This window comes from Mesocricetus auratus, unplaced genomic scaffold (assembly GCF_017639785.1).
Source record: "Mesocricetus auratus isolate SY011 unplaced genomic scaffold, BCM_Maur_2.0 Super-Scaffold_6730, whole genome shotgun sequence".
In the NCBI taxonomy this organism is placed as follows: Eukaryota; Metazoa; Chordata; class Mammalia; order Rodentia; family Cricetidae; genus Mesocricetus; species Mesocricetus auratus.
In genome coordinates this window covers 48,252,384-48,271,904 of record NW_024429184.1, presented here as the reverse complement: position 1 = coordinate 48,271,904, position 19,521 = coordinate 48,252,384, and positions in this window count along the sequence as shown.

Genomic DNA, 19,521 nt, shown 5'->3' with positions numbered 1-19,521 from the left:
CTTCCTGATTTTCTCGTACCTGAGTGCCTGTTTAGGCATCCTTGTGAGATGGACTGTGATCATGAAATGTAAGATAACCCCCCTTACTCCCCCTTTGTTTTCAGTCATGGTGATCATCACAGAAATAGAGAGCATGCTAACACATTATAGCACTGGGGTGTCTCCACTTTCTTGTCTAAATGATAACAAAATACAGAACATTTCCCCTAGAATTGGGATGGAAAGAGGTTACCTGATAAATGTAGCCAGTTACAACTGTGCCTGTAACACACTAGATATTTGATAAATGTGGTTCTTATCCCCATCATTACACCACCTCAACCATTTTTCTTATTATGTATGTTTGATGGATGAAATTAAATTGTTAGAGGAAGTGAAGAAGGGCATGATCAGATTAGAAAGCTTTCAAATTTGAAATTGAGAACATCTATGAGTATTTTTCATACTATTTCAAATCTTTGCAACTGTACTTAGAATAAGCAGACACCTCTATTTTGTGTTATATCCGTGACAGCTAATGAATCATTATTATTTTCTATATATTGATTTTGAAAAGGAATTGGTACACTTGGAAATTTAAGGTGACAAGTGAGAGGAAAGTAATTAAAAAAACAAATTACGTGAAATGCCCTGTTTAAGGAAGCTGTTTTATAACTGCAACAGAAATTAAATCTAAAGCTATTCCTTCCTAAGAACTTCACTTCCTTTAAATTAACTCAAAGGAGTAGTGAAAGATATAATTGAGGAGTAATTAAAATCAAGTCTTAATTTGAGGTTTTGAAGAAATGATGATGAATAGTAATTTTATGCAGAATATGTTGAACATTTGAAATATGCTTAAGAAAGCCAAATGTTTTAAATTTTCCCTGAATTGATAAATAAGGGCATAGACTAAAACAACAAAGGAGCTCGCTTCTAAGTACAGATTATTGGAAGGTTCTAGAAATAAAATGATCAAAGAAAAGTCAGTGACACTATCACACCTCTGTGGAGGAATCATCAATGTTTATTGTTAGTTTCATAATCACATTGCCTATATAAATCTCGAATTAACTCACTGACATTTGAAAGGAATTTTGTAGATTATCTACTGCAATCCTTACAATAAATAGTTTTGGAAGGTAGTAGTTAAGTCCTTGATTAAATTTCTATCTGAAAAGCAGGCCAGTCTCATTTTATGCATTTGAAAAAGTATTATTGAAATTAACTGTACTTAAATTTGTATCTTTGATTTACTGATATTTTTGAGATTGGTATTTTCCTTCTCTTTCATATTAAGTACAGATATTTTCCATTTCCACATGGAACATTGCTTAGCATAACTGAAATTTGAGTGACTTTGTCCTGAGTTAGTATGCTTTCTGTGTTTGCTAGTGATGTGACAGTTTATTAATATTCTGTAGTCACATCAGAATCTGTGGCATCTTTGATTAAAATCTGCTGTCCTTGTGGCAGTGTGGAAGCATTGCTATTTTTGTTCACAATTTTCTCTCATGTTGTAAACACAGTTGTAACATGACCCCTAGACAGGCTTTATGTGTACAAGAAAGATATCACCACATACAGTATTGTGCAAAAATATATTAAGTTGCTCATATGATATCTACCTATAACTGATGATCAGCTCTCTGTTACTAACTATAAGAGTAATTTGGAGTTGTCTGAGGCAGAAATTGGCTGTACATTCTGCAGCCTTGGCTTGGTGACAATTTCCATGATATATGATCCAGTTTCATGAGGAGACAACCTTATTCTTGCATTATTACATTTTCTAACTTGAAATAAACTCTCTCTTCTCACTTCTCTGAGATACTGACTATGCCTCAAGGCCCAGTTTACAACCCATCATTTTCTTGAGAAATCCTTGAACATATTGTCCACAGAGCTCTCTAGTCTTTGATAGCTTCTTTCTGGATTATGTGATTCTTACTAAACTGCTTGCTGTTATTTCACACCAAAGGTATATCTGTTTTCTTTCATTTTTTCAAAGGAGAGATTTTGTGTTAGACAATGTTGTTTATGTTGCTTCAATGAAACTGGGGTCAGCACATGTTTGGAGCAGGTTAAATTAACTTATCACAGGAAGATCCTCTAGTACCAGCTTAATAAGGAATACTTTAACGATGTTTTATCTAGTTTTCATTTATTTATATATCTTTGTATAATGATATAGTAACACTAACTGAATCCCACTTTAGATGCTGAAGTTTTTGAGTTGAGCCCGTTTTGTTACCTTTGTGAAGATTTATTTACCTTTGGGTCCCACAATGTGTCAGGGCACCATGAAGACTGGATATGTGATGTAATTAGACCAGAGCATTTGACGACTGCCATGCACAGTGGTACTCTGTGAGTGAGGCACTGCATGCAAGCAGAGTAAGGGCTGCTTTAGAAGTGGTGTCTGGGTCACTCTGTCTAGATTGGGAGGGAGATGTGGGAGGTGTTGAGTGAGTGAGTGGAAAGCAGCCAGCCTGTAAGGACTGAACAATGACAATTGGGTAACTGTGTCTTGGTTCACCAATTAGGTAGCTGTTTGATTTTTGATGATGTGATTTTCACAAGAGTTATCTGGGAAGAAGAACCTCAACTGAGAAAAAGCCTCATTAGTATTGAGTTGTAGGCAAGTCTAAGGGGCATTTTCTTGATTAGTGATTGATGTGGGAGGGACCAGCCCACTGGGGGTTGTAGCATCCTTGGGCAGATGGTCCGGCTTTGTTTAAGAAGAGGGATGAACAATCCCTGTGGAGCAAGCCTATAAGCAACACTTTTCCATGGAAGGCCTCTATTTCAGTTCTTGCCTTAAGTTCCTGCCTTGACTTCTCTCAAGGATAGAGTGTGACCTGTGAGTTGTAAGATCAAATAAACTATTTCTTCCCCCAAATTACTTCTGTGTAGAGAGAAGCCTACCCGCCAGCCTGGTCCCAGAGCCGCATCAGTCCCAAATGAACACACAGGCCCATCACTTCTGTCATGGTGTTTCATCACAGCAACAGAAACTCTAAAACAGAGACATTTTGGTATTATGTATTTTTCATTTTTTGAACATCTTTTCCAGCATTAGTTCTGTAATTATAGGTAGCTATCCCATAAATTCCAATAATTACACTTTACCCTTTAGATCTTTGTTTTCAGATTAACTCCATCTTTCTATTTTCACCAAAATTTTTCCATAACTGTAATACTTTTATTCTTCTTTTATCTTCTTACAGAAGTTCAGAATTTATTAAGCTTGAATTACTACTAGCAAATGAAAACTAGAGGTCAAGGTGACAAAGCCTTACAACTCTATCAGGAGCTAGAGGCATATGTTGTACACAATTATTCTATGCATTAGTCAAGAGAATAAAGTGAAAAATTGTTTCCTTAATAAAACAAATTGATAATATCTTTATCTTTGTTAAAATATTTTTAAAAATGAAATTCTCAAATATTAAAACCTCTACTACCTATCTATCTATTATCTATCTATCATCATCATCATTTAATCTATTTATCTTCTTGTATGTAATATATAGAACTACTTGCACTATGCTTAATATCTATCCCCTGGTGATTAAAAAAGTCAGTTTATGACACCTATTACCTATCCTTTGGTGATTAGAAAATATCAGTTTATGCAAAGATATTTATAAAATATACATTTTAGATTATTTTGACTAGCATATTTTCATCCTTACGTTAACCAAAATTTTTTAAAAAATATTTTTTATTATTTTAATTTCTTTCCTTTTTTATTATTTTAATTTTAAATAGCTTGTTTTACATGTCAATCCCAGTTCCCTCTCCCTCCCCTCCTCCCGCACCCCTTCACCATCCCCCCATCCTCCCACCCTATTGCCAATTCCTTCCACATAGGAGATATCTAGATTCTGTCATTTCACTCAGGGTAGGGTCCAGGCACTCCCCTAAGAGTCCAGGCTGAGAGAGCATCCCTCTTTGTGTTATGGACACACGAGGTCTGTTAGTATTCGAGGGATAAACACTGATCCACTGCTCAGGACCCCATAGGTTGCCCAGGCTTCCTCACTGACTCTCACATTCAGGGGTTAACCAGAAATTTTGAGAAATTTGAATTAGGAAAATACCTTTAAAATTTTTTATTTGTGGAAAGCTTCACACATTTATATAATGTATACTGATCATGTCATCCTCCACTACTGCTTTCCAACTGCTCTATCACTCCACTTTATGCACTCTTTTGTTAAAATTGTTTTTTATAATCTCCAAATCCAGTTAGAGTTTGCTCATATGAGCCTGGGTGTGTGGCCATCACTGGTACATGGGTGAAGACACTAGAGGAGGTGTCCTTGAAGGATAGTGATCTTCTCTCCCTCAGCAGCCATCAACTGCCAACTTCACCTAGGGTGCTATCTTCAACATTACTCTCCCTTCCATTTTGGAATTTTGGTTGATTTCATTTTATGTAAGTTTTTTATTAATTTAAAAAATTTACAAGACACTCTTATTTACACATAATCTCCCCATTCTCTCACCCTCCCATCCTCCCATGATCTCCACCGAGCCTCCAACCCAGCCCTCACCAACTCCCCAGGGATAGTGAGACCCTCCACAGGGGACTATCAAAGTCCTTCACATCATTTGGGGGAGGGCCCAGGCCCTCCTTCCCATATCTGGGCTTCAATAGTATTCCTGCATAGGGAATGGGCTCCCAAAGTCCATTTGTGTTCTAGGGATAAACACTGGCTCCACCGTTAGAGGTCCCATAGACTGCCCTGGCCTCCTAGCTGGCAGCCGTATTCAGGAGGTTTCTCCAGCACGATCTTGACTCCTTTGCTCATCCCTCCTCCCTCTCTGCAACTGGATTTCTGGAGTATGGCTCAGTGTTTAGCTGTGGGTGCCTATTTCTGCTTCAATAAGCTACTGGATGAAGGCTGAAGGAATGGCAACCAATGTAGTCATCAGTCTCATTATAGGGGAAGAGCATCAAAGGCAGCCTCTCCAGCACTGCCTAGATTCCTAGTTGGGGTAACATTTACCCTGTACCAGTCCTCTCTCCAAACCTATACTGGCTCCCTCTATCAAGGCATCTCCTTGCTTTCCTTCCTCTATTCCTCCTGTCTAGTCCTCCTGTTCTCCTCCCTCCTCACATTCTCCCCTTCTCCCCTTCCCACCTTCCCCCTCCCCGCCTTTTAGTTTGGTCAGGGGTTCTTGTCCCTCTCACTTTCTTTAGGGGATAATGTGTTCTTCTCTTGGGGTCCTCCTTGTTTCCTAGTTTCTTTTGTATGACCACTTTGGAAATTAGTATGGTGGTTTCTCAGGAAAATGAGAATCAGTCTACCTCAAGATCCAGCAATCTTTCTCTTTGGCATATATCTAAAGAATGTACATTCATACAACAAGGCCATATATTTAACTATATTCATAGCATCATTGTTTGTAATAGCCAGAATCTAGAAGCAACCTAGATACCCCTCAACCAAAGAATGAATGGAGAAAATGTGGTACATTTACACAATGGAATATTACTCAGTGGGAAAAAACCCAATGAAATCTTGAAATTCATAGGCAAAGGATGGATTTGGAAGAAAACATTCTGAATGAGGTAACTCAATCACAGAAAGACAAGCAGGGTATGTACTCACTAATATATGGATATTAGACATAGAGCAAAGGACTACCAGTCTACAATCCATACCACCAGAGAAACTAGGATTTTATGTAAGTCTCATGCAGATAAGCATAACCTCTGTGATTTGATGTATGCAACATCCATTTCATGTCCATAAATTAGCATTTGACAGTTCTTGGTTTTTGTTTTTCTCCCGCTACTTCTGCCTAGTCTCTGATCTTTAAGTGATGGGAGGTTAATGTAGATGACCCATGCACATCTGAGCACACAGAGTTGTCTACACTCCGCACTTTGACTAGTCATGCATGAGTCTCTGCATTGACCACTACTCAATGCCAAAAGAATTTTCTTGGACCAAACTTGAAAGTAGCATAAATTTAAGGGTATAAACATAAACATGTAAAATGTGTTTTGAAGGCACAATCATTTAATAAAAAAGCATTAGGCTCCCTCCTATGGCTTCAGATGTTCTCAGTCATGGGCTTTAGAGCGGGCTTTACAGTACCAGGCATGAAATTCCTCCTGTGGAGTAGGCATTGTAAAGAAACACACTGAAATATATTTTCAAGACCTATTGTTTAACCATTTTTTGTTATTTTTAATCATGTAGATATGTGTCTATGTGTATGTGTGTGCAAATGAGTATAGGTACCTACAGAGGCCAGAAGGGCTGAAACCCTGGAGCTGGAACTAAAGATGGTTGTGAACTACATGACCTGAGTGCTGAGAATTGAACTCAGGTGTTCTGAAAGAGCAGTATGCACTCTTACCTGCTGACCCATGTTTCCAGAACAACATTAAAATATCTTAAATATTTTAAATATACAGTTTATATTGTTCTTAAAGGCCAAATAGTTTTAAATATTTCTATATGATTGTATAAAACAAACATTGTTTTAAAGAATATGTTCTGTTCATATTTTCTTGGATCATTTAAAATCAATGAAGCTTTATAAATGTGACCAAAAGCATATTTTTATGTACTTATGTCAAACACATTTTAAATTCCTAAACAGGTGTTACAAATAGCATAAACTATCTATCATCTGCCCATCCATTATATAATCTATTATCTATTAGAACATTTTAGTCTTGGCTGATTAAAATCTTGTTATTCTGGAGAATCTTATTTTTCTCATTTATTTAAAATGTTCTTGCACATTTCATTACTGAATTAAAAATGAAGCTTGGGGATGGTGGGATTACTCAGTGGTAAGTGATTGTTCTGAAAGCATGAGGACCTGAGTTTGAATCCTAGCACCTATATAATTCCATGGTCCCAGAATGCCTGTATGTCAGTGTTGGAAGGTGGAGCCAGGAAGATTCAAGATGCTTATTAGTCAGTCAGTCCACCTGAAATAGCTAAATTTCAGTATCAGTAAGAGTTCCTTTTCCAAGAGAATAAGGCAGATATTGACATAGAAGGAAAAGGACTGTCTTCTTCTGGTTTCTGTAGTGAAGCACATGTGTGGATGTGCATGCGTGCACACACGCACACACACACACACACAGACACATGCGCTCACGCGCAAACACACACACACAAATGAGGTGTGCAGTCATGCTTAATCAGTAGCTTTGATACAAGGCTGGTGGGCTGGGTCAGTGGGTAAATGTGCTTGCCATTAAGATTGTTGAACTGATTCAATCCCCAGGGCACACATAGTGGAAGCAGAGAACTGACTCCCACAAATTGTTCTCTTATCTCCACATGTGCACTCCAGAGGTTTGTGTACAGACACTCAAGTGTTTTAAAAAGCACTGATGTAGACATTTTTAAAATTCTACATATCATATGTGAATACCTGAACCTAATTCTTATATCTCTTGAGAGATTTTATATAACAACACATAACATTAAATAACTTGGAAAAAGCCAGTAATACCTTCTCAAAGAATGTTTTCTTTCTTTATCTTTTACAATTGGGGCCAGGTTTTATTATATAAGTTCGATGGGTTTTAAAAGCACAGGACTTAAGAACCCTTTTTCAGGTAGGGATCAAAGGGCTCCGGTGATTCTGACAACATCAAACTCTAAGAGAGGATTTACAGTGTCTCGACAGAACACTTTCTCCCAGAATGTGCACTTACATGCTTTGTGGTGCAGCAATTCTCCAAGTGTCTCCTAATGCTCATTGACACACCAGTTCTCTACATCTTGGGCATATCAATCATGTTTCTGCCTAAAACCTTGTTTTGATAATATATCTAAAACCAAATATATGTCCTATGATAGCCTGTGGTGGCTTTTGTGTAATGGTTGTAATTTTCCTTGTGAAATAGATTCTACTGAATCTTTAATATTTATGTTCTGTGTTAGCTCTTACTCTTGATGTTTGATGCACATTTTATAGACAAGAATGCATTACAATTTCCTTAGAATGAATAGTGAACACTCTTCTAAGGTGCATAGAAGAAATCAACAAGATTTCATATTACAGTATATTTAAAATCTATTTCAATAGAATTATGGGGATAAAATCTGCCTTAGTAATTTTTTCTTAGTTTCAGTCTTTAAAGGTTAAACTGGACACACAAATAAATGAAAATTTTTGTTGGTATTTGACAATGAACGAACAGCTTTGTAAAACAATTCAGGGAAGGTCCATTCTGTCTGGCTCTTTGTTGGGCCTAAGAAAGGCTCCTGAGCCTGATTTGAGTTTAGGGCTCGGATGCTAGACCCACTGTAACCTCCTGAGCCTGGGTAGAGTTTGGCGACCTGTCTCCAACCTGTAACCTCCACATGGGGGTGACTCAGCCAGACCTGATTGCCCCCTGCCTAGCTACCTGCCTGCTTGGTGGAATACTATTAGCCCTTACTCCTCACATCACCTTACTCTATCCTATGTTTCCCATGCCTTACCTCAGCCCTAAATAAGTTCCTGCCTGTTGGAATAAATTGAGATCCTGCTTCCACAGACTCCTGACTCAGTGTGTATTCTCCCCCACCAGATAACTAATAGGGAGGATGGTCTGAGTTGTCGACACTCACCATCCTGCTCAGTCCCCAGGAAGAGACCAGCTGGACTGGCCGGCTCTACCTGCAGGGAGGACCCTGCAGCTCTTTATGCCACTATAAAAAAAAACATTTCATTTCTTCAAACAGAACAAGTCTTTCATCTTTCACTCTAGCATCATCAATTTTCTTGACTCTGTTTTCACTGATTCTTTGTTTTGCTCATGGTGTTGCTTTTTCAAATTCTGGAGATCATCAGAAGCGTGAATAGAACTATAATCATTGTCCTCTGTAATCAACGTTGCATGCCTGTCATCAAAAGAGTATCTGTCAGTTTAATTTTTAAGATTTTCTGGTTTCTGGAGAATAATGTCTCCATATTTCTTTTTCATTGCTAGTTTAAGATATTCATATTGGAGGTGGGAAGGTGACTCCAGGATTAAGAGCACTGGCTGCCTAGCATCTGTATGGTTTACAACAGGTGCTATGTGCAACTCCAGGTCCAAGAGATCCACTGCCCTCTTCTGGCCTCCATAGTAACAGTAACCATATTATAGAACATGGTGCACATATATAATGTACATGAACACTTACATGGACAATAAATAATTAATATTGAAATATTTAAAATACCTTGATTGCCAAACTGTTTTAGAGTCTCTGCATGCTGAATATTTCATCTATGTGGATAGAGACCAATGCAGGGGATGGCAGTATGAGCAAACTACAAGTCAGAGAAGGTAAAATGGCAGTGGGGGGAAAAGGGCAAACCAATGACTGTCATACATTGCAATGGGTTGCTCCTGTAAAAACACCATGGTACAATTGACCCTTGCCCAGGACACAGGAGTAGTCTGACCTTAAATAGTCTGAGAGCCAACAAAGCAGTTTCAAAGTGTATCACTGTCCTGTTGTGAGTCTCTGTGTTAACCACCACCTGCTGCAAGAAGAAGATTCTCTGATGAGGGTTGAGTCATAAACTGATATAAATGGGATGTCTTTGTCAAACCCTCTTTCTCAAGGCTCAGGGATCTATGCGGAAATGGAGGTGGAAAGGTAATAAAAGCCACATGTGGTAGAAGATACCAAGGAAACATTGTCTTCTAGAAACAACAGGACTGGTACACATATGAACTCACAGAGATGTGGCAGAATGTACAGGAGCTACACAGATTCAAACCAGATGAAATCGCAGCATGGAGAAGGGGAAGTAGAACAAAGACCTATGCCTAATCAAGAAACTATTTTCTTTTTTTTTTACCTTTTAAAAATTTAAATTAGAAACAAGCTTTTTTTTACATGTCAATCTCAGTTCCTTCTCCTTCCCCTCCTCTCCTGTCCCCCACTGGTCCCCTTTCTCATCCCCTTTCTTCTCCCCAGCAAGGGTGAGGCCTTCCATGGAGGAAAGTTCAAAGTCTGTCATATCATTTATGCAGGACCTAGACCCTCCTCCCTGTGTCTAGACTGAGAGAGTATCCCTCTATGGGGAATGGACTCCCAAAGTCCATTTGTGTACTAGGGATGAATACTGATTCACTACCAGAGGCCCCATAGAGTAACCAGACCTCCAAACTGACATCCTCGTTAGATGTTCTGAAACAGTCTTATGCTGATTTCCCAGTTATCAGTTGGAGGTCCATGATCTCCCCCTTGTTCAGGTCAGCTATTTCTGTGGGTTTCTCCAGCCTGGTCCTGACCTCTTTGCTCATCACTCCTCCCTCTCTACAACTGAATTCCAGAGTTAAGCTCAGTGTTTAAATGTGAGTGTCAAGAACCATTTTCAATTGATACCTCCTGGCATGGGAATATCAGGTTTCTCCAGTGGAATGGCACTAGGTATATTAACCACACTAGGAGTAGCTGTTCAACACAAATATGACGTGTGTGTTTCACTTTGTTTATTTTGGTGTTTTTTGTCTTTTTTGTTTTGATTTTAATTTTTGGTTCTTTTTTATTTAAAAGAGAGAAGAACTTGAATTTGAGTGGGTGGGGAGGTGGGGATGATCTGGGAAGGGTTGGAGGAGGGAAAATATATTATCAAAATATATTTTATAAAAAATTTAATAAAAAGGAAGGAAAAAGGATATCAGAAATTAATTGGAGAATCTGTGGTGGTGTTTTATGCCCATAATCCTAGCATGATGGAGGCTGAAGTTACATGATTGGGATAATGCAGCCGAATTGAACTTTCTAGAACATTTCAGACCAGTCAAGAGCACATGGCAAGATCATGACTAAAAAAATAAAAACAAACCAACAGAAAAACAAATCTAAAAGCTGATTGGCTCTGCCAGAGGAGACAGAAGTTTATCTATATAACCCAATAAGGCATGTTTTTGAAGTAATTATTGAAAATAAATTCAGAATAGTCGACTGTTCTTCTGGACACATTGTGGCCTTATGGACTAAAGATGAATGCCCCAATGTTCGGGTGACTGTCCAGGTAGCAAGATGTTCTCTGTCAATCCTAGTGTTTATATATTATCCTTCTGTGGTCTTTGATGGAGTTGAAGGCAGATAGTTATCATCATAGTTTTCTTTAGTTATGATAAAAGATAAGCTATATATAAGACTTTAGACTCATAAAGGTAGGATAGATGATATTTTCTTTAAATCTTACTAAATGTTAATGGACAAATATTGTAACTATGCTCTTACTTGATAACTGTTCTGTTATACATGATTTGACTATGTTGAAGTTAAAACCTTTCTCTTATTTTAGACAGAAAAGAGGAGATGATGGGAGATGCTCATTCTGAAATCTGTCTCTTATTGGTTGTTAAATAAAGCACTGTTGGCCAATAGAGAAGCAAGATAGGTGGGATTAGGAGTCGAGGAGGAGTCTGGGAAGGAAAAACACAGGAGTTACCATGTGGCCTCCATAGGGGTAAGAAGTCCGGACCCTTTCTCTGGTAAGAGAAATACTTAGATTAACAGTTATGGAGTAAATACTTAACTCACAGATAGCCAGTAAGAAATAAGCAAGGCCAACAGCTTCATAATTAATATAGTCTCCTGTGTGTTCATTTGGAACTGATGTAGCTCTGGAACCAGGCTGGCGAGAAGGCTTCTCCTTACAGACTGTAATATGACCAGTTTCTTTTCCTGTAAATTATGATATTTACACAATTTTAAAATATCTTCACCCATGCCAAGTCTCATGATTTTATATATTGTAGTTTTTCAGGACAGACACCTCTCTGATGCCATACAGTTTATTCTGCACTGACCAGCATCTATTATATGGTCTCAATAGTTATACTACATTGTATGTGTATAATAATGTGTTTTGTAAAACATTCTTACCTTCATGGTCTTACAGTAAGCTACTTTGATAAGTTTTAAGTAATTGCTTATAAAAATGATTTCATAGTACTCAAAAAGTTTTGAGAAAAATTATTCAGTGACTATACTAAGGTAAACATCAAATTGTAACTTCTAACAATTGATTTTTAAAAAGGTGGTTAAACTAAGCAATATTTGAAATGCACTCAGATTCTAGTTTTGTGTCTTCTACCAAATTTGAATTAATCTTTAAAAAACTTTAGCCAAGCACGATGGCACACACACATTTAATCCCAGGACTTGAGAGGCACAGGTAGGTGGGTTTCTGGCACATGGAGCAGCAATGTGAATGTAATATGAAGATTTATATTCTGCTATGTGCATAAGCAAGAGAGAAATGTGGTTGTTCTTCCTTCAATAACTGATATCTCTCTGGTTTTTATGAGTTCCTTTCACAAAAGTGACTTTATTTGTTCTATGGTGTAGCAATTAAATGGGGTTTTAAATGTTACTAAACTACATAAGCTCCCTTGGAGCCAATGAGTGGGCTCCTTTCATTAAGAAAATACTGGTACTTTCCTCAGGAAACTAAACCTGGATAATCTGAAATATTGTCTCTTTCTGTATTTGAAAGATTCATTACTCCCTCTGACTTCTTTCCCCTCTTTATTTTTAACCAATCTTTTATTTTACATAGCAATCCCACTTCCCTCTCCCTTCCCTCCTCCTGCTGTCCCCAGCATCCCCCTACTACCTTCTCAGAGAGGGTGAGGCCTCCCATGGGGAGTCAACAAAGTCTGTTACATCACATTGAGGCAGGATCAAAGCCCTCCGTGCTCTATCTAGGTTGAGCAAGATATCCCTCCGTGGGGAATAAGCTCCAAAATAACAGCATTATTCGTAATAGCCAGAACCTAGAAACAATCTAGATGCCCATCAACCAATGAACGGATACAGAAAATATGGTACATTTGCAAAATGGATTGAAAAGGAAAAAAATCATCCTGAGTGGGTAACCCAACCCAGAAAGATAAACATGGTATGTACTCACGCATAAATGGATATTAGACATAAAACAAAGCATGTAGAGGCTACAGTTCATGGCTCCAGAGAAGCTGGGTAACAAGGAAGATTCTTTCTCTTCTTATGTGTTTGGCTACAAACCCCTTTTAGCTCCATGGTGACTTCTGAAAGCAGAACCTGCATTGAATCCAGATGCACTGGGATACAAGATGTTGTTCAGAGACAATTAGATCCTTTCTAGGAATAGGGCAAGCATATTTATACAATTCTGGGATGTCACCAAGAAATTTTGCTAGACTGGGTAATTGGTTAATGGTGAAGTTTTGGCATGGCCTAGTTTATTGTCAAGAAGGGTACCAATGACAATATTTTTTTTTTGGTTTTTACAAGACAGGGTTTCTCTGTATTGTTTTGGAGGCTATCGGTCCAGCCCAGCCTCGAACTCACAGAGATCCGCCTGCCTCTGCCTCTCGAGTGCTGGGATTAAAGGCGTACTCCACCACCGTCCGGCCCCAATGACAATATTTTAAAAGACTACAAAGCTTTTCCTGATAAAAGTTGTACATTTTAACAGGTTGTTGGAGTTTGGAGCAGATGGAAATAAGACGTACACTACTATAATTTACATTAACATGTTCTGATGTAGATTTGCCTTGATAAATAGAAAAACAAAACAAAACAAAAAACAAAAAACGAAAACCCAAAACCCAAATTACTCCATTAGTTCAAAAGCAGCTTCTCATCTGTTAACTTTATCTCACTTAAATTTGATCTGACTTTGTCAATTACAAGAAAAGACACCAGGTATGAAGACTACTATAGCAAGCTCTTATGAATGACTTCATCTTCAAAACTTTTATTCATAAAATCAATGATCTCTTGTTGCCAAATGTGTCTCTTTCTTTCATTATGAAGACGTTGCTTACTGAAATAGAACAGTGAATTATGTACTGCATCTGTTCGAGCAAGCAGGGTAACATTTAAGCATCTGTTTGGTATGGTCGCACATGTTTGCATCTGCACAGAAACTTCCTCTTCCTTTAATCCTATGCCCTCATTTTAATGGAGTTAATTAAAAGGGTTTTTTTTTCCACTGTCAGCTCAGCACAGATTTCTCCACACAGGACACGGATGACTGTCTGTGAATCAATCAAATCCAAGCATTCTCTGACAAGTGATACAGACACACCTGAATTTATGATGCAGCTAAATCCTGATAAACTTACTAAGTTAAAAATGAATGTAATACACCAAACAGCAATTTTTTAGAGTGCTCCTTCCTTTCCTTTGTGATCAGCTGATGGCTAGAGCTGCAGCTCACCCAGTATTATGACAGAGTATCATGTAGCATACTGCTAGGATCCACACTCAGTGTTTGTTTGCTGTTCAATGTGTCTGGCTTTTGTACTAAAATAAAATATAAATCACAGTTCATCTGGATTTGAATTAGTGAAAGAACTGAGGGAACAAAAACTTAATGCAGTGTACAATAAATATATATGCATATATATAGATGAATATTTGACCTTGGTTTACTTATTTATCTGTCATTACCTAAATCTTGATTAAAACATAGTTTTTATGATTTTGAGGTTAAAAATGTTCTAACACTACTCTGCTCAGTTTAAACTCAAAATATGCAGAACTGCCCTGGATGAAATGACAGACTCTGGGACAAGGGAGGAGGGGTGGGAGAGGGAGCTGGGATTGACATGTGAAACACCCATGTTTCTAATTTAAATAAAAACATATATTGAGAAAAAAGAAATATGTAATGTTTTATAGTGTAATTATAATTGCCTTTTAACAGTGAGCTCATCTTAAGGCACATAATAAAGAGCTGTTGGAATTTCTTAAGTGAAAAAATGAAAATCCTTTTGTAGTTTATTGTAACAAAAATATATAAACCAAAATCATATACATTAGGTTTTTCTATTTTATATAAACTCACTTTTAATTACATCATCACTAGTTTTCAGATTTCAATCATTTTTAGTTCCAAAATGAAGCATGATTTATCAATGTTGATGAAAACAGTTGCATGTATGAGTCAGAATCAGACTAAGAAAACTAGTACATCCAAGTCAGTCTTCCATGTGGTCTGAGTCTTACTAAGCTCTGCATAACTCCAGGATAATGTGCAAATACTTACAGCACTATGTGTAAGGGAGTTATTAATAGCCACTGACTAGAAGAAAATGTTTTCATGAAGCAAAACTCTTTCAAATATTTGTACCAGAGATGAAGTGTGCATTGCATAATCTTAAGAAAATAAAAACCACTTTATGCCTTGAGCCACATAGTACTTCTGTTTAAAAGTCATATTTTATACAAATAGAAGAGAAATCCCCACAGTATCAATTAGTGCAGAAGCAAACTCATTATAGCATTGCTAAGGAATTATTTTAAGTATGTCTTTGTAGAATGATGAAGGCATTAGAAATTAGAATAAAATATGTTTTTCTAGAGCCTAGAATATGATCCAGAGAAAATGGAGGGGAAATAATTTAAGAACCTTCCCCAAGATAATGTGAGACAGTGTAGTTATAACTGAGGGATGCCTGAAGACAGAAACCCCAAATCAAATTATTCTTAAAGGAGGAAAATCTGAGTAAAATGCATTATTGATATGCTGTGGTGCAGCACCAGACCACAGACAGTGGTCTGGGAGGGCTAGATTGGGGTGCAGCACCACACCACAGTATTGGGAATGGCTAGAGAAAGAAGTTAACCAGTTTGGAGGACCACAGGCTCCAACTGAACACAACACAAATTGTAACCAATATTATCTAAGAATTTTGTACAACGATGAAGACACGACTCAGCAGGTAAGAACACTGGTTAGTTTAGAGAACTTAAGTTCAATTCCCTGCATCCACACAGTATCTTACAACTGTCGTAATTCCAGTTCTAGGAGACCCACACCCACTTCTGGTCTCCTTAATCGTGGCGCTTACATGGTGCACATAACACACATGTAGGAAAAAAATCATACACACAGGATAAAGTAAATAAATATTAGAAAATGAACTTCCCACATGTATGCAATGTGTTCTGATCAAGTCCCCATTTTCACAGTTCCAATTTCTTCCCTATTCTGTGCCCACTAACCCCAAAAGCTTATTAGGCTCTTTGTTTATTTTACTGTCTGATTACTCACTCAGCCCTGCCAGTAGCTGTTTGAGTATAGGGTCATCCCCTGGAGCATAGGTGCCCTCTCAGGTACCAGATTCTTGAAGAAAATCTAATTTCCTTTTCCCAACAGTCACCAATTACCAGCAGTTCCTCATGTACCAGTGGGACTTTGTGTTGGCCCTTGCCCCAAACATGTTGGGATTTTTGTCTAGCTTGGTCCCGTGGGTGCTGTCACAGCTTTTATTGAGTTCATAGGCACAACTTGCCTTCTGGGTACAGAATACACTTTTGGGGGGGCAGTCATTTATTTATTCGACTCCTTATACTCTATTCATATCCATTTTGTGGTGATTCTTATAGCCATTACTGTTCTTATGATAGAAAAATACTTACGTTCTTCAGATTTATGTATACAATAAGGATTAGAGAGAAATACTGGAGAGGAGAAAAAGGAACAGAGAAAGATTTTTAAAATTGTGAATGGTGTGTGTGTGTGTGTGTGTGTGTGTGTGCATTCCTGCGTGCATGTGTGTGTGCATACACACACATCTTTATCTTGTCTTTGTGTGGATATACAAGCATGGTTTGGAGGGCAGAGGACAACTTCATGTCAGTTATTATTCTTCACCCTTTTTGAGACAGGGTTTCTTATTGTTATTCTAACATGTAGTCCAAGAAAATAGCCTGAGAACATAAAGAATTCTCCAGTATCTGCCTTCCATCTCTGTATATGGTTTATATACTCTGTGCTACATGTCTGGCTTTTATGTGGGTTCTGGAGGTTCAAATTCATTCTTGTGCACAAGCACAGTTGTGAAGCCATCTCCCCAGACTAGAAGGCCTCATTTAGGATTAATGATTCTGTTCATTTTTAATTGACTCTATTATTTTGTTCCTAAGGTGAGGAAGACTATCATGGTAAACTGGAAGTAGTATGCAGAGCTACTTATGCGGAAGTCAGAAAGCCAAAGGAACAAGAGGAAGGGACCAGGACCAAGATACACCTTTCAAAGTTATATCCTGTGTTGTAATTTAAGAAAACTGATGTATGAGAGAAAGATGCCCTGCCACAGAATTCAAGCAGAGTTTTTTTTTAATTAGGGAAAGGGATCAAAAAAAGGGAAAGGGAAGTAGGGAGACCGGCCTCTGGAGATGGAAGCTGCACGAGAGAGGAGAGAGGAAAGAGGAAAGAGGGGGAGATAGAGGAGAAACAGTGAGAAAATGAGAGGGAGAGGAAGAGGAATAGGGAAAGGGAGAGAGGGAGAGAAAGAGAGAGAAGAATAGGAGGTGAGCAGAGGCCTTTTAAAGGGGAACACAGGTGGCTGGAGCTGAGGGCACATCCTGTCAGAACCCCAAGGATAGGCCAGTGTAGGTGCCGGAATACTAACACTCTCTCTGCTTTACTTCCTCCAACTATGCCCTGTCTTCCGTAGTTTATAATATTCTATTAATTTGTTCAAAATTTGAATATATTGATGAATTAAATCATTGATTATACCAGAACTTAATGATCTAGTCATTTCTGAAAATAGTCCTATACTTAGAGAGGTGCTCCTAGTCTCCCAGGCATCTCTCAATCAAATCCAGTTGACCAGCAAGATTAACTGTCATATCTATGCACAGTTCCTCTTTTACTACAGATCAGGGACTGAATAAATTCTTGTCTCTTTACTGATTTTTGTGTAATTTTCCCCAAATTCACCTTGATACCCATGATGGCATGCTGTCCATGTTTTCTTCTATGGCTGGATAAAGGTAATTAATTGCTTTGATCTCCCTGGAAGAAAAATGTGTGAGTATTCTTGTGGGGCAGACACCAGAGAAGTCTGCTCAGACATGGGTTTATGCCAACAGAAAATCTTTATTAGCTGGGTGGCCACTACACTGGTGTGTTTTTGATCCCAGTGTAGTACCGACCATTTCTCATGGTGTGCACTTAAGCACAAAAAAACGTGTTTTGGGTTGACATACTTCAGTTAGCAAGAACAGTTAGCCAGAAGCAGAACCAAAGAAGCCAAAAAGCAAGGTTAATACATTTACAGACTTTCCTAGAACTATGGGCTTTGATGTATTACATCTTTGTTTTCATTTCAGCAGGTGATGCTGTAAACTTCCCGAGTTTTGCAGCTTGAATGGCATTTCCATCATGAAATCAGCTTTCTTAAGGTCTAGGGCCCTGTTACATTATAAACAGAGTGCATGCCACTTAGCCAGGAATCATTCCTAGCTCAAGTACAGTCACATTAAGTGACTGTTTTTGCTTGGAATGTCTGTCACAACAATTAGAATATGTCAATTGATTATTTTTTCTATTACACAATAATAGTTTTCATATTTCAGTTTCTGTTTTGTAATACAGTACTTCACATTTGACATCTCATTTAAACTTACTAATATAGTAGTAGGCCATCAGCTTGTCCCTCATCATCTATGTATTTGAATGTGAATAAATGAATGGAAATGCAATGATGAATTTCTATGTACCTGATGAAGAACACTAATTTTTATTTTCCAGAAGATAGTACACAGACATCTCGTATTTGATCAGTTGTCAGCTTTGTGTCTTTGGTAAATCATTTTAATTAATCTTAAGAAGACTTAAGATAGTGGGGATCATGATGACAAATAAGTGGGAGAAATATGGCTTTAAGGAAGATTTGGTGGACTTTATTTGACAGTATTCAAAGATACCTGTCAAAGAACGGTCCCGGGGAAGTATGTGGAATGAATGAAAGTTGCTTAATGTGTGTGTGTGTGTGTGTGTGTGTGTGTTGTGTCTGTGTTTGTGTGTGTGCTTGCATGTGCATGAGTGTGATGAGCATGGAGTGGTGTTTCTGGAACTGGCTATAATATCTGTCTTCTAATATTTGCAAACTGGTGTCTAGGTAAAGGATTATATTGCTTAGTATAGCCATAAAGAAATGATATTTTTAACAAGTGGTATTAATAGAGAGTTCATTAGTTTTTGTTGTTGTACAATGTAAAAAAGGCTGACTAGCTTATCATGATCCTAGGATGAAATATTTAAATATAGTTGGACATCCATGTGGATGGATGCTGATGGGGCAATATAAAGGCCTTGATATCAGGTGAATCTTAGTCATTCCGTAGGTTAGCTTTATGACTTTTGATATTTAGCAATGTTTAGCTTTACTCTTCAATCTGAAATATGGGGATAATGTGCACTGGCAAAGATTTATCTGTGGACTATAGAAGAGGTGATTGTGAAATTACTCAGTATAATAATTTTTGTACTTAAGGTATAAAATGTGAAAAATAAATCCTTTAAAGTAGCCAGTTTAACCTCTTATATAGATACCATATGTCACTATGAAAACCATGAAAGTATTGTTAGAACTGTTATTTATTTACTTGTATTTTATGTGTATAAGGGCTTTGACTGAATGTATGTACAGCACATGCATACTGCAAATGTCAAAAGAGGATGTTGGATCCTTGAAACGAGTTACAAATGGAGATGGTTGTGCGTCACCCTGTATGTTATGGTAACTGAACCTTAGCTCTCTGCAAG